Genomic DNA, 15,115 nt, shown 5'->3' on the forward strand with positions numbered 1-15,115 from the left:
AAACAAAGCCTTTAAAACTTGAACCTATTAAGAAAGTCACGCTATAAGTGTGTTACACTAGTATTACACAACTTTTAACACCCCCAACTTAGTAGGATCTCCCTGATATCAAATATCCTTTTTGCCAAATAGCTATGAATCGCTCCATAAGGTTTATGACAAATATATTTCGAAACTATTTTTTAGATACTGGTCAAATAATTGCTGACTGGACCCGCAAATAGCTAATATGAGATTTAATACATCTACCCTTTCCCACTCAGAAGCAAAGAGCAAATGGCTTTTGTGCAAACAGCATAAAACCAGAACAGCCTGGGAGTTACTTGCAGTCTGTTCAGGTTTTATCCTGTTTGCTGCTCATCAGTATCTTAAGGCTGGAAATGAAGCCTTCAAAACTTGAATATACACTGTAACTCCAATATAACGCGGATGATGGGGTCCAAGCCAGGCAACAGCGTTATAAACGGATCTGCATTTTAGTTTTGAGCTCATTTATTGCAGGGGGCTATATAAACAGGTATAGTATAGCCTATAATATAGGTCCTGTGTATTGCCATGCTGTGTTGTCATCGGCAAATACATGCATATAAACCGAATTGTATCGATAACAGTATACATACCGCTTTTCTAATGTGCACATTTATCCGATAATCCAATCAAATTACAACATCACTTAAAAAAATAATAATCTTGAACATGTATGACGATAAATATGTTTATGAATTTCACAAGCACAACTATATGCATACGCCATTTTCAGAAGTGTACAGAGAACAGTGCATTATGGGGCAGAGCTTTCATTGGACGAGCGAATTTAAATTTAGATTTTATGCAATATGATACATGTACAAAGAAATTTTTTATTGCGTCATGCACTGTCATGCAAAAAACGTGCTTTCCGGGAACTTTCTGATACCGGGCAAAAATGAAAGTGAATATCTGCTAACAATTACACTGCGTTAGCATGTATATAAATCGTCTGGATTATTTAATTAATTTCTGGTTCAAGAACTGAAAGATTAAATGACTTAATACTAGAATGATAATGAAATGACAGAAAAACTTGTTTTATACTGTGCGCAGTATATTTCAAAGCCGCTCCTTTAATATAGTAAAACTGCAATCATATCAAAGTAAGAATGTTTTTATCATTTAGAAATTAACTTTAACTTTATAATTATCCAGCTTGCACTTAACTTATTGAAATTAGCGCACCGAACCGCTCTGATAGGGAATACATGTAATAAACACTGGCACGCGAGTTTTTCACACCTTTAGTGACATTACACAACAGATAAACACCAATTAGCCGTCGGTGTTGTTTAACCTCGAAGCAATTAAAATCGGTTCAACGGACGGTTGAATAAAGCAATCAAGATGTGATCGCCGCCATCTTTGAATTGACAGAAAATACATGAAGTTGCATAACGTGGATTTGTATCAGAAATGGAAGGTTGGAGAAAAAAAGGGATCCAAGACCCATCCGCGTTATAATGGATTCAGCATTATAACGGAGAGTGTTATATTGGAGTTACAGCGTAGTAAGAAAGGTCTTGAATTAAATGTAACTTTCTAAGGGACTACAAATGCGTCAAAATAAGTATTTAAGTGGTAAAGGGTTAAAAAAAGCTGCACATGAAAGAGTTTATGTGTATTGTACTTCCATCACTTTCTTTCTTTTCAAAAAGCCAACTTTCAGCAAAGTGAAAGGCTGTCCTGGGTTAAACATTCTGGAAATAAAATTACACAGATTTCCAACATTCATTTCTGCTTTCACCTGCAATTCCTGCAAACGATTCCTGCAAACATAATACAATCAGAGATTGTTTGGATTCTTTACAATGAATAGAGACCACAGTGAAAATGACACATCAGTTCATTGCATAAATAATTTAATGTAATCAAATGCTAGGATTCAAGCTTGTCAGCTGCAGCCACCGTGCATAAATTGTATCACGCAAGTTTTATGTGCTTATACAATTCAATATAAAAAACCTTTAAATGAGCATTAAAACAAATGGTCAATTATTGTTCTGGACAATGCTCAGAACTACATAAACTATGATAAAATAGGTTTATTCGAATTTCTACCAATGACCTACATTTTAAAATCTAGGACATTATATATTATTCACATGGCGATGTCCATTTGTAAACAATTCATACTTAATCCTTCCATATTGACCTGAGCAAATGGCATATTGAACTTTTTTTAGAAATTGGAAAAAATGTGCCCATCTATGCACGTTTAAGCTTGAAAAACAGTGATTTAAAACATGAGTACCAGTAGCCACATCATACATAACAATTTGAATCAGAAGAATTATGTATTGGAATAGTGGCTTCAAGTTTTGATTGGTTAAATAAGTCACATGGTTTATCTTCATGTGACTCTCCAACCAGCTACCAGTGAAATGTTCCATTCATGTCAGTGAATGAAGTTTGCAATCATTAACATGCATCAAAGAATTAAGTGAACAATTTTGTGTCTTTAAATAAATCTCAGTTTGTGCTGTTGAAAATTTAAATGCTTCCAATACACATAGATAAGATGATTAATTGATTAGTTTATGTTAATTTGAATGTGTTTATTTATGCAATTTAAATTGCTTATCGCATAATTTGTTGACTTGGAGAAATATGTGAAGAACTATCACTAGGACATGCACAAAAAAGCCATAACTTGCGACTGTTAAATCTCTATTTAACAACCACAAAGTTTGGAAAACTGTGTAATTTTGTTATAAATTACACCAATTAGCCTAAACCATTTAGTTCAAAACTGAATAGACTTGTTTCGTTAGTTTTATGCACATGTTTTTTGTTATTGATGATGATCAATTATAAACTGGCTTAAAGATATCAGCATAAAGTAATGTCCTATGTGCAACTATAATATTATGAAAAAAGTCATCTTATACCCTGCATTGATGTAACAGGTTATCAGTGTGTGGTTATTGATCCATATGAAATGAAAGACATACTTAAGGATGTATTTGTTTTCATTCATATTTTATTTTATGTTAAAGAAGACTAATTTATAAATAACGGAAACCATAGGTTATTTCATAATGTGCTTATTTGCGATATTTAAGAACTGAGCACTTACATTTGTAAACAATATTGACATTATATTAAATATACTAGTGCATATATATCTGTTATAAATTTAAGAGGGGCAATTCGTTCACATTTTTGCAAGATTTTATTGACCTAAAATGTTTAATGTGTATATGTAATGTTTATCAAAATGTAATACACTTGTCCTCATAGCTAATGAAAAATGCATGTACGTAGCTCATCTTAAATTGAATATTCATGTACCTAGCTCATCTTAAATTGAATATGCATGTACCTAGCTCATCTTAAATTGAATATGCATGTGCCTAGATCATCTTAAATTGAATATGCATGTGCCTAGCTCATCTTAAATTGAATATGCATGTACCTAGCTCATCTTAATTGAATATGCATGTACCTACCTCATCTTAAATTGAATATGCATGTACATAGCTCATCTTCAATTGAATATACATTTACCTAGCTCATCTTTAATTGAATATACATTTACTAGCTCATCTTAAATTGAATGTGCATTAACCTAGCTCATCTTAAATTGAATATGCATGTACCTAGCTCATCTTAAATTGAATATGCATTTACCTTTCTCATCTTAAATTGAATATGTATTTACCTAGCTCATCTTAAATTGAATATGCATGTACCTAGCTTATCTTAAATTAAATGTTCATGTACCTAGCTCATCTTAAATTGAATATGCATGTACTGACCTCATCTTAAATTGAATATGAATGTACCTAGCTCATCTTAAATTGAATATGCATTTACCTAGCTCATCTTAAATTGAATATGCATGTACCTAGCTCATCTTAAATTGAAGGTTCATGTACCTAGCTCATCTTAAATTTAATATGCATGTACCTAGCTCATCTTAAATTGAATATGCATGTACAGACCTATCTTAAATTGAATATGCATGTACCTAGCTCATCTTAAATTGAATATGCATGTACCTAGCTCATCTTAAATTGAATATGCATGCACCTTAGCTCATCTTAAATTGAATATGCATGTATACCTAGCTCATCTTAAATTGAATATGCAGGTACCTAGCTCATCTTCAATTGAATATGTATTTACCCAGCTCATCTTCAATTTAATATGCATTTACCTAGCTCATCTTAAATTGAATGTGCATTTACCTAGCTCATCTTAAATTGAATATGCATGTACCTAGTTCATCTTAAATTGAATATGCATTTACCTAGCTCATCTTAAATTGAATATGCATTTACCTAGCTCATCTGGAATTGAATATGCATGTACCTAGTTCATCTTAATTTGAATGTTCATGTACCTAGCCCATCTTAAATTGAATATGCATGTACTGACCTCATCTTAAATTGAATATGCATGTACCTAGCTCATCTTAAATTAAATATGCATTTACCTAGCTCATCTTAAATTGAAAATGCATGTACCTAGCTCATCTTAAATTAATATGCATGTATCTAGCTCATCTTAAATTGAATGTTCATGTACCTAGCTCATCTTAAAATGAATATGCATGTACTGACCTCATCTTAAATTAAATATGCATGTACTGACCTCATCTTAAATTGAATATGCATGTACCTAGCTCATCTTAAATTGAATATGCATGTACCTAGCTCATCTTAAATTGAATATGCATTTACCTAGCTCATCTTAAATTGAATGTGCATGTACTGACCTTTGAAATACATGATGGGAGGTCATTAAATATGGTCAATATAATAGCTTTTAACAATCAAAGTACTCAAAGTACTGGTGGAGCGCTTTTGCTCAAATGTTTCGGTCGTTAAAACACTATACACCTTGAAGCCAACCAATCACCTTTTTTGAAGAAAACAGATGGAAGTAAGGAAGGGTGACCATGGTGACAGGCTGTCAACATTATATGATTTAGCTATTGAGGTTAAATGTAAATGCTTTTTAAAACAAGTGTTTGTCGTATTTGCCAATTGATAGCTAAACTGCAAAGATATAATACACTTACCCAGTTCCAAACTTGACATAGATCTGATAAAGACAAGCATTGCAGTTATTTTTTAATTAGTACAGTAACGTGTGTGGATCGTTATTGTCGAAGTACACGGGCCTCCGTGTGTGTCAAAGCATAAAGTTAATCCATTGAGTATCAAGTAAGATACAGCAAATGTTAGTTTTTGAGCAATCGGATACTTAAGATCAATGTCAACCAGGGGTCAAGCTAAAAAAGGTAAACAGCAAGGTATTTTCCAAAAGGGTGTTATGTCGAAGAATTAAGTAAATCCATTTTATAATAGGGAAAAAAATATCACCTACATGGTACTCGAACCCACGACCCCGTGCTTAACAGTATCTTGCTGTACCGACTGAGCTAGCCGGACGAACACAGTAATCTTCGCAAAATGTATAATTAAAAAAATTCCAATAGCTTTGACATCTTCTGATTGGTCATTTTTTGCAACGGAAAATACCGATGTACTTCATCACAGTGTTTTTTGTGGCGCATTAATCATCTGATCGGAGCTATTTTGCTCGCGAATGCAGAATCTGGAGATGCAGAGTGGTTGGATGCAGTAACGGACTTCTTTCTTTGGTTTACGTATATAATGTTACCTCTGGGGCGAATTGCAGAAGGCAATCGCCCCAAAAATCAGACAGCTTTACCTACTAAATGGGCATATGGTTCAACTGAAGCATTTTAAAATTGGTACAAAATCAAAAGAATAATATAGCTGAACATGATTAGGTTAAGTTTGATGTTGATTTAATTCTTCAAATGGAACTATTTACATAAGATATAGAAACACTCTTGTGAACAATGGACTTTCATAATTTCAGGACAGCCAGATGTTGACAAAGACTTCCTGAGTAAATAATGTCCTAGAATAATGTATGCATTGAATTTATCCATTTTAATTGATTATCTTCATAGAAGACTTCTTGTATTAATGTGAACTACAAATAAAATATAACCTTGTTTATGATGTAAAGATCTTGTTTAAATAATAATTATTTTATGCTTTCCGATGGTTTATATAGGGATATCGGTTCATAAAAACGATACTTCACTGTTTCAGACAGTGAAAAATAACATTGAAAATTATCAATAATTTTCTTTTTTGGACCGGAACTATTTTTAGATATCTTTGGTTTCCCTCTTGTGACCCCCAATGTTACAAAGGGAAACTACTCTGCATTGAAGGTTTATAAAAACATACCGATATGCTTCCTCTGAACATAAATGTAATAACATTTAGGGGCACCCAATGCAGAATTATATTGTATGGAATGGCAAATATACAAAAATAATTTTTAAGCATACAATAAAAAGAAAATTTGTTGGCTTTGGTGGAATATCGATTTTAATTCAGTAACAGGCAAAATTAAACATTATTAAAGTGTTAAATGCTGCCATTCAGGATTTCACAAGTATTCGCAGGAGGCGGATTTTATTTACCCTTACAGGGTCAAACAAACGAAAAGCTGAAAGCACAAAATCTTAAATACAAATATTTCTGTAAGTCATTTTGAAGGTCACAGATTACATTCATCTTAAAGCTGGGTATGGCACAATACTCAACTTATATTCCAGTGCAATTATTGGTGAAGTGAAACTCAGTGAGGCATAGCTAGGTATGGTAGATTGATGGGCTCCAAAGTGTACCTTGGGTTTATTGGTGACCCAGTTGTGTTTCTTTATCACTCAACCTAATGCCATGAAGAAAGAATGTTGTTTTTCGCCAAAGAACACCCATTTCTTTCAGGAGCTACTTATAGCTGGTTTTAACATGCAGCTTTTCAAAACATGTTATTTCACAAGCTATAAAGTGAGACATTTCTCATTACTTGCAAAGAAGGTAAACTGAAGTATTTGATGTAAAACTTGCAAAATGTATTGAACAATTCAATTGGTTCACAATTTTCTCCAGCCAGCATTTAGCCTAATATAATTTTGTGTAGCCACTTATAAGAAACTGCAGCTAATGTTTAGTCATGCAAGGGGGTGGGGTAGATCGAGAATCAAAGGGAGGACAATTCTGTAAACTGATTGCCACACGTCTTCAAACACACATAGTAATTCAATGCACTTTACATCAAGACTCATTTCTAATCTTGTTTATCTCACATTGATAGTTTTGGATGCAAATTCAGCAGACTATTCTTTCTGTAAGTTTTGCCATTTTGTTTCCCAATCTCTGTGAATGATGATGGAAAACATTTTACTTTCCCAATATGGCCAGCAGTTTCCCAGACTTCAATTTATATTGCTTTCTCTTTTATGTGCATGGTTTGTTCTAGTTATTCCCAATGAAATTGTAATTGGCTGATAAGTCAATCACAGAAATCTGGATCAGTAGACCTGAATGAATACAACTCTTACTGCATTGGTAAAATTGAAAATTATATGTGTGCAGTGTTGCGTTTTGCAGCCATGTTGACTGTGATGCTTTTTTTTAATGTACAAATACTGAGCAGGTACAACAGTTCTGCACTAAACTCCCAAAAGTAAAGATTATGTAAGTGTCTCTTTTTATCCCATCATCAGACGTGCATTGTCTAAATAAACCACTGTGGAATATATTTTCCTTTATTTCGGCAATGCTGAAATATAGCTGTCACTCGTGGCGGAGGATGGTCATATTACTCGGAATCAACTATAAAGTAATCATTTTTTGTATAATCGAATCAGAATCAACAAAACAAACAATTTGATACCAAGATGTAATATATTTTAAACACAAAATGCAACACAAAAAGCAAAAAAACTTTATTTTCAAAATTTAAGTGTGCATACTCATGACGTCATTAGTAACACGTCAAACAACAAAAGTCATATTCTTTCCCGCTAAAGCTGCAGTTTCTTAGTATTTTATTTTCATTATTTCTTTAAAATCGGGGACGTAGAGGTATGATAAACAGAAAAACAGGTTATTTACTGATCTTTTTGTAATATCCCCTGCGAAATGTTGTTCTGCAGTTCACGAATAATTCGTGAACAGTTCATGAACTGTTCGTGAACCGAGTTCATTAATAGTTCACGAATAGTCAGTGAACAGAAAATGAGCCACGTCTGTGAAATGTTCTTGAAATTTTAGTTCATGAACTGTTCATGAACACTATTGGCATGAAGTGTTCATGAAATATTCTTGAAACCTAATGGCATGAAGTGTTCATGAACTATTCTTGAACCATAATGACATGAAATGTTCATGAATTATTCTTGAACCCTTATGGCATGAAGTGTTCATGAACTATTCATGAACACCAATGGTATGAAGTGTTCTTGAACAGTTCATGAACAACACAGTTCTTGAAAAGTTCTTTATGGTTTTGCTGTTCATGAACAGTTCATGAACACTTTCCTTCTATTTTTCAATGGCTCATTTTCTGTTCACGGACTGTCAATGAATAGTTCATGAACTATAATTCTTCACGAGTTCATGAACTGAGGTCTTACAAAGGTTATTATAAGTGTAAGCAAACATGAGAGACTACAAACAAAGTCATCAGCCACAGACTGCCAGGCTCAGCACAAAGGCTAGTTTTCAAATTGTTTGTCAATGTCTTCAACACACTGCCATTTTCCTTTCTGGCGCATATTTGAGAATGTTGAACACCATGCACTGCCTCCGGGTCCTTTCTGGTATGAAGTAAACTGTTCACATGTGCTCTAGGGAATAAAAATCATAAAAAGGTCTATAGTAAAGAGTTATTTACATTCAAACTATTATAAAAGTGAATCTATAATCAATATACATTGGGATCTGACAACAGGAAATGGACTGAAATGTCTGGTTTTGTTAGGCTACTGCATGGTGATTGGTCTGATATTGTTCTGTAGGACATCTATCTGGGGTAAATTAAACAAGACAAAAGTAATATTTAAAATTCATATGTATATCATAACATATTATATTGGCCCCAAAACTAAAATACTTCCCACAAGTGATTATTTTACATAATAACGAACAAATACTTATTTAATGTACAGTTACTTAGTGCAAGCCCAGTACCTTGAAGACAGAATACACTGCAGTCTGTTTGAAGCTTTTTCCAGCATTTGGTTGTGGATGCCCACTCATGTTGAATTTTGCCATATGGGGGACATTCATCACCCTGAAATCGGTCTGTTCATTACAATAAGTTACATAAAAAACTTAATTTATAAGCATCTGCATTGCATATGTTATGATTAACATAGCAGATTACTATTTATTGTAGTATTTGATTTCTTTCTTTTTTAAAGAAAACTAACCAGATTTGATAATTCCATTTTATTTATAGCTAAGTAAATGATATAGACACCTTTTAAATTATTCTAATCACATCAGTTTAAGAATTACTTAACTACCAACTTATCGCACGGATTGTTTATCTAAATTTAAATTCCAAAGAGCACAAGCAAAACTTCCAAATACAATGATAAATATGTAATACCACGAAAATATATGACTCATCATTGCAATAGAAATTTGCGAGTTACAACATGTTTCATCCTATACTTTACATAATATTCTTAAAGTGTTTACCTGTTTGTTTGTCACTTTTTCCCCAGTAGAACAGCGTACAGTAAACTCTGCAGACCACAATATTTGTTGACAAGAACGAATCACTGAACACGTTTAAATAAAATAACGCCGTAATGTCACTTCCGGTGTAGACCGGCATTTCCTGTCATCTATTTTCGCAACTTGTCAAAATGTCGATCCGTGACATACGCGGGCGTTTCCAGTAAGTTAAAGTGAAATAAACAGTAATTTAGACCATGACTACACTTCGGGAGTTTATATAAACGCAGAGAAACAATGTCAACAGAAGAACGTATCCAGTGATCATAGTTTGAAGGCTAATTCAGTAATTGAACTTTGTGTTTTGTTGGAGAAGTTACGGTTTAGAAAGACTGTGTTTAAGAGAAAGATTGATATAATTGTAATTGTTGATCATATTTATGTGACTGGAGTTAATGATAAAAGTCAACTATTGGACGGAAGTGCTGATAATTACAAAGAAAACTATAAGTGAAAATACTGTCGCGGTCGCCGGATTGTTGAATTCGGACGCTGATTGACAATTCAGATGGAAATGTAGGTTTTTCACTGATTTTTGCGATTTTTAATGTATATCCCATTTTTCAATTAATAAATTAAATGTAGCATAAATGGTCAGTTTCGTATCCATTAGGAATAATACATGTATTTGGTATTAAATTTGGATGAAGAATGTTGTTCTCCCTTATTTATTAATCCAGTTTGAAAGTGTTCATCATATAAAATACTAGTAATGACATGCATTGTCACGAATGTCTGAATTAGTAAAAGCAATGACACTTACACACTATGGATTATATCACACTTACTATTAAACACGTCAGTTGGTATTCCTATACAAGTGCTTGTTTATTTGACCTCGGTTTAGACTACAATTGTTTTGTTAAATATTAAACATGAAGAAAATGTTAATTATAGTAAACTGTAGATGTCATTTCTTTCCAGAAAAAAGGCAAGGCGAGGAGGGAATTATCGGGGGCAGTAACTGTGTAAAACCGTCGAAAAGGCATGTCAGTAGCTCAGGATACTTCATGGCATAAACTTGGTTTCGGCAGTCTAAAATGTAAGTTAATTGTAACAAACACTTCATTTGAAGCAATAGATTGTCACTAAAGCAAAACTTTACATTTAATTTTATTAAAACAATTTAGGAATGTATGTTTGTCTGACCGTCTGTCTGTCAGTTTATTTTTAACTTTTAAACTTGTTAAGATATCAACTCCAAACTTCATGCATAAATAGTGCACACACATTACTACATATGTACAATAGCTGCATTTTATATGGATTTAATTCCCCTGTTCAGTTGTCCTTGTTTTACTGTCCAAGTTAGTTGTCAGGGGTGATATTTAGTTCTCCTTCAGCAATGGTTTTAGTTTTATTATAAAGTCAAATAATTTATTTCAGCACACACATTCTTGATGTCCAAGCAAAAGTATGGAGGGCAGATAGTGAAGTAGGTCATGTCTCATCGTATCTGTGAAACATATCTGTGAAACGTGCCAGTGGCGGCAAAGAAACCAGACCGGCCAGGTTGCACGTGCACATGACTGTGTCCACAAGTTTACTGGAGTGTCAGTGGTGAGAAGGGACTCAAGGAGCTTATTGAAGAGGGCAAGCCTGTTGAGATTTTAGAGGGTGATGGATATAATAATATAGAAATTCGCGTGAAAAGGAACATAAACCTTACTCTACAGAAACGTTTTGATAAAAATCATGTCAAGAACATTTTCATAATGAAGAACTCAGACTGTCAGCCCAGGCGGAGTTCTGCAAAAATCGACCATGAAAATCATGTTTATATTGTGTATATAATAATAAGTTTAATGTTATTAATCACTATTCATAAATGAAGCTATTTTCTTTTTAACTGGTTAATTGAATGATTAAATATGCCATATGTCTTAATTTTGAATTGCTTTATTTCCCCTGTTACATGTTAAAGTCATACTCATTTTTATCTTTTTTTGAACATTTGAACTCTTCAATATGCTCACATGTAAAAAGTCGCAAATTTAGTATGGTGTTTCTGGCAAATGTGGGTACCTTTGATTGTGAGGCAGGAACTTTTCATTTTTACTGGTGACCCTTTTTAGTAGTTCAGGCTAATGTATAGTTTTAATTATTTTTTCCGAATTTTTCAATAAACCAAGTCAAGAATATTTCATGAACCCTTTTTGAATTCCTAGGATTCATGAAAAGTTCTTCATTAGTTCTTAAAAAAGGCAAAAATATTCAAATTAAAGTAATTAAGAACTGATACGGTCTGTATTGTGTTGGTTGATTAACTAAAATAGATAATTTTGAGCAAGAATGATGTCTGGCTGAACTTGTGCAAATATTGTTGATTGCCTGAAGTAAAAAAAAAGAAGCTTTCAATTAGATGAAATTTACATGGTTATCATGTATAAAGAATGTAAAGATCAAGTATTTTAAGTAAAATAATAATAATCTTAAATTTTACTAACATAAATCAGTATGAAAATAAAGAACTTACAAGATTAGTATGCTAGACATTTCAATATTACTTTCAAAAATATGTATGAAACATCTAGCACAAAGGAATTCATGAATTGTTCATGATGGATCCTTAAAGTCTGTCTCAGAAAAGTCATTAGAAATACTTGTGCATGAAATGTTCATCACTAAGTATTTATGGTTAGATGAAGAACTGTTCATGAACTTTGAAATGTTCAACAATAATTCATAAACAGTTCATGAACATGTCTTAAGAACAGTTCATGTCCAAAAGTTCATGAACCAAGCTCATGAACTTTTTCAGAACCGTTCATGAACAGTTCTTGATTGGCTTGAAGTGTTCATGAAATCATGAACAACATTTCGCCGGGGATATTAGGCTCGGCACGAATAAAATAATAAAACAATATTTGCTTAAAATAACTTTGGGATTTTCCGTGTAGTTCTATTTTCCTATTTTATTTTTAAAGAAATAATTTACGACTAAGAAAATTGATGGGATAAATCGAATACTCCCTTTTCAAAAAAGTGTGTGAAATGTACGTTTTAAGAACGTTTTGCGTGTGTTAAACATGGCGGTATTGGCACTGCGTTTTATGTGCGCTTTTTCTTATCGAGTAAGTTTTTAACAAAAACAAACAAACAAGAAACTGTGCGCTTTTTGTGGGAAAATGTGCGCTTTTATGTGGGTTAATTAAGCGTGCGCTTTTTATAAGTGCGTTTTTGACTGCCGTTTATGTCATTTGAAACTCATGTTTGTTTTTATGTGGGTTATAACAGAGCTTTTCACGAGTTAAATTTTCTTAAAAAAGCGCACATTTAACTCACTTTAAGCGCAGTTATAACCCACATAAAAACAAACATGAGTTTCAAATGTGCGCTTTTATGTGGGTTAAACGTGCGCTTTTTATAAGTGCATTTTGGACTGCCATTTATGTGTGTAAAATGTGGGATTTTAAGTGGGTTAAAACTGCGCTTTTCAGCGAGTTAAATGTGCGCTTTTTTATTTTAAAAAGCGCACATTTAACTCTCTTTAAGCGCAGTTATAACCCACATAAAAGCGCACATGTGTGTTAAATGTGCGCTTTTCTGGGGGTTGAAAATGTGCTTTAAGCGAGCTAAATGTGCGCTTTTTATAGGAACTGACTTATAAAAAGAGCACATTTAACTCGTTTTAAAGCGCAGTTTTAACCCACATTAAACGCACAATTTACGCACGTGAATGGCAGTCAAAAATGCACTCACAAAAAGCTCACATGTGCGTTACAGGTGCATCTTTTGCCTTAACAGTTGATTCAATTATATGCTGTTAAAAGTTTTTTTAAATTCAGATACGCAATAAAAACCAATAATTATACACAAATATATTTGTGTATTTTAAATAATTACAAGATAATTCAATTTTATACTTTAATGTACACCAACATTTGTTAACATATATCATCAGAGTAATTAAATATCAATGACAATTTGATGAAATAAATATTAACATAATTAGATTATAAATAAACAAAACATAATAGCATACTAATAAATAACATGTACAGTATATACACAGGAACATCTATATACATAAAAAAGATGAGAATCAATCAAGGCCTGTCATTTCTTTGAGGCGGCGGAGTGCGGCTCTCATCTTTCTCTCCACGTCTGCCACCAGCCGGTCAAACTTCTTTGCAACATTTATACTGTCATGGCCTTTGCGCGGTGCGTCTCGTGCATGATCTCATTTGATCAGGTCCTGAAAGATATTTTATAATGTAAGTGTTGAATATTGCTGTTATGGTAATCTCGTTGCTATAAAAATTATAAATTTAAATCAAAACTAGTTTGTTTGCTTGTTGTTTTTGGTTGTTTATTTTTGAAATTTTAATCCCCTGATCACATGTGACTTAACGCTTTTCATAAATAAATACGTTTGGTAGAAAATACTGTTTGAAAATGTACCAAGATACGTGGTCTCATTTGGCTGTGTGGACTGGTCGGAAGTGTGACGCCTTTAAAATGCAATAACCAGTACCCTGTATAGTTTTACCTCTAAACAAATCCAGCTTTTCTTGGTCAAGGAGAGGGCACGGTTTTTCCACTCATGTTCTCCTCATGTTGGCCAGCTTGTGCAGGGTAAAACCTGGTATTCAAGTCAATACATCAGGTAGTCTCCCTTTTGCTCCCTTTTGTAAATTTCACGGTCACCATGGGGTTTAACCTTTAAATTTAAAATATAAAAGTTCTCATTTAATATGGGGGAAAAAATCTGTTCATTAATGACCAAAAATAAGTATAAATAACATTTAAGATGACAATAACCATAAAATACAGCCATAATAATTCAAATGGTGTTGTTTTTTCATAAAATTTCATTACATTTACTCATCCATTTACATTTCCCAGTGACAATACATAAATATGATAATGATCATAATTAATTCAATAAACTAAATAAACAAGATGTGTTTGTGAAACACTATGTCCCCGTATATGACGTTTGACCTTGAAGGATGACCTTGACCTTGACCCTTCACCACTCAAAATGTGCAGCTCCATGAGATACACATGCATGTCAAATATAAAATTGCTAGCTTCAATATTGCAGAAGTTGCATTACATGAGCAATTTTGTCCCATATATTTGACCTTGAAGGATGACCTTGACCTTGACCTTTCACTACTCAAAATGTGCAGCTCCATGAGATACACATGCATGCCAAATATCAAGTTGCTATCTTCAATATTGCAAAAGTACTGACATAAAAAGAGCGATTTCGGCCACATATATTTGACCTCTGATCTTGAAGGATGACCTTGACCTTTCACCACTCAAAATGTGCAGCTCCATGAGATACACATGCATGCCAAATATCAAGTTGCTATCTTGAATATTGAAATATTGCAAAAGTGTACATTAAATGAGCCATTTTGACCCATATTTTTGACCTTTGACCTTGAAGGATGACCTTGACCTTTCACCATTAAAAATGTGCAGCTCCATGAGATACATATGCATGCCAAATATCAAGTTGCTATCTTCAATATTGCAAA

General features: G+C 33.1%; 2 protein-coding genes and 1 long non-coding RNA gene across 5 annotated transcripts in view; 2 read left to right on the forward strand and 1 right to left on the reverse strand.

Annotated features, from left to right (window-relative positions):
* The window catches only part of LOC127871974 (uncharacterized), a 341,340-nt gene that overhangs the window by 258,273 nt on the left and 67,952 nt on the right, over positions 1-15,115 (forward strand). The gene's annotated exons all lie outside the window — the stretch shown is intronic.
* Positions 1-15,115, reverse strand: part of LOC127871991 (uncharacterized) — a 77,310-nt gene that overhangs the window by 53,109 nt on the left and 9,086 nt on the right. The gene's annotated exons all lie outside the window — the stretch shown is intronic.
* LOC127872006 (uncharacterized) lies at positions 9,596-11,859 on the forward strand. Its single transcript, XR_008045668.1, has 3 exons — positions 9,596-10,136; positions 10,545-10,662; positions 11,007-11,859. It is a non-coding gene; the product is annotated as an uncharacterized LOC127872006 (long non-coding RNA).

This window comes from Dreissena polymorpha, chromosome 3 (genome assembly GCF_020536995.1).
Source record: "Dreissena polymorpha isolate Duluth1 chromosome 3, UMN_Dpol_1.0, whole genome shotgun sequence".
Classification (NCBI taxonomy): Eukaryota; Metazoa; Mollusca; class Bivalvia; order Myida; family Dreissenidae; genus Dreissena; species Dreissena polymorpha.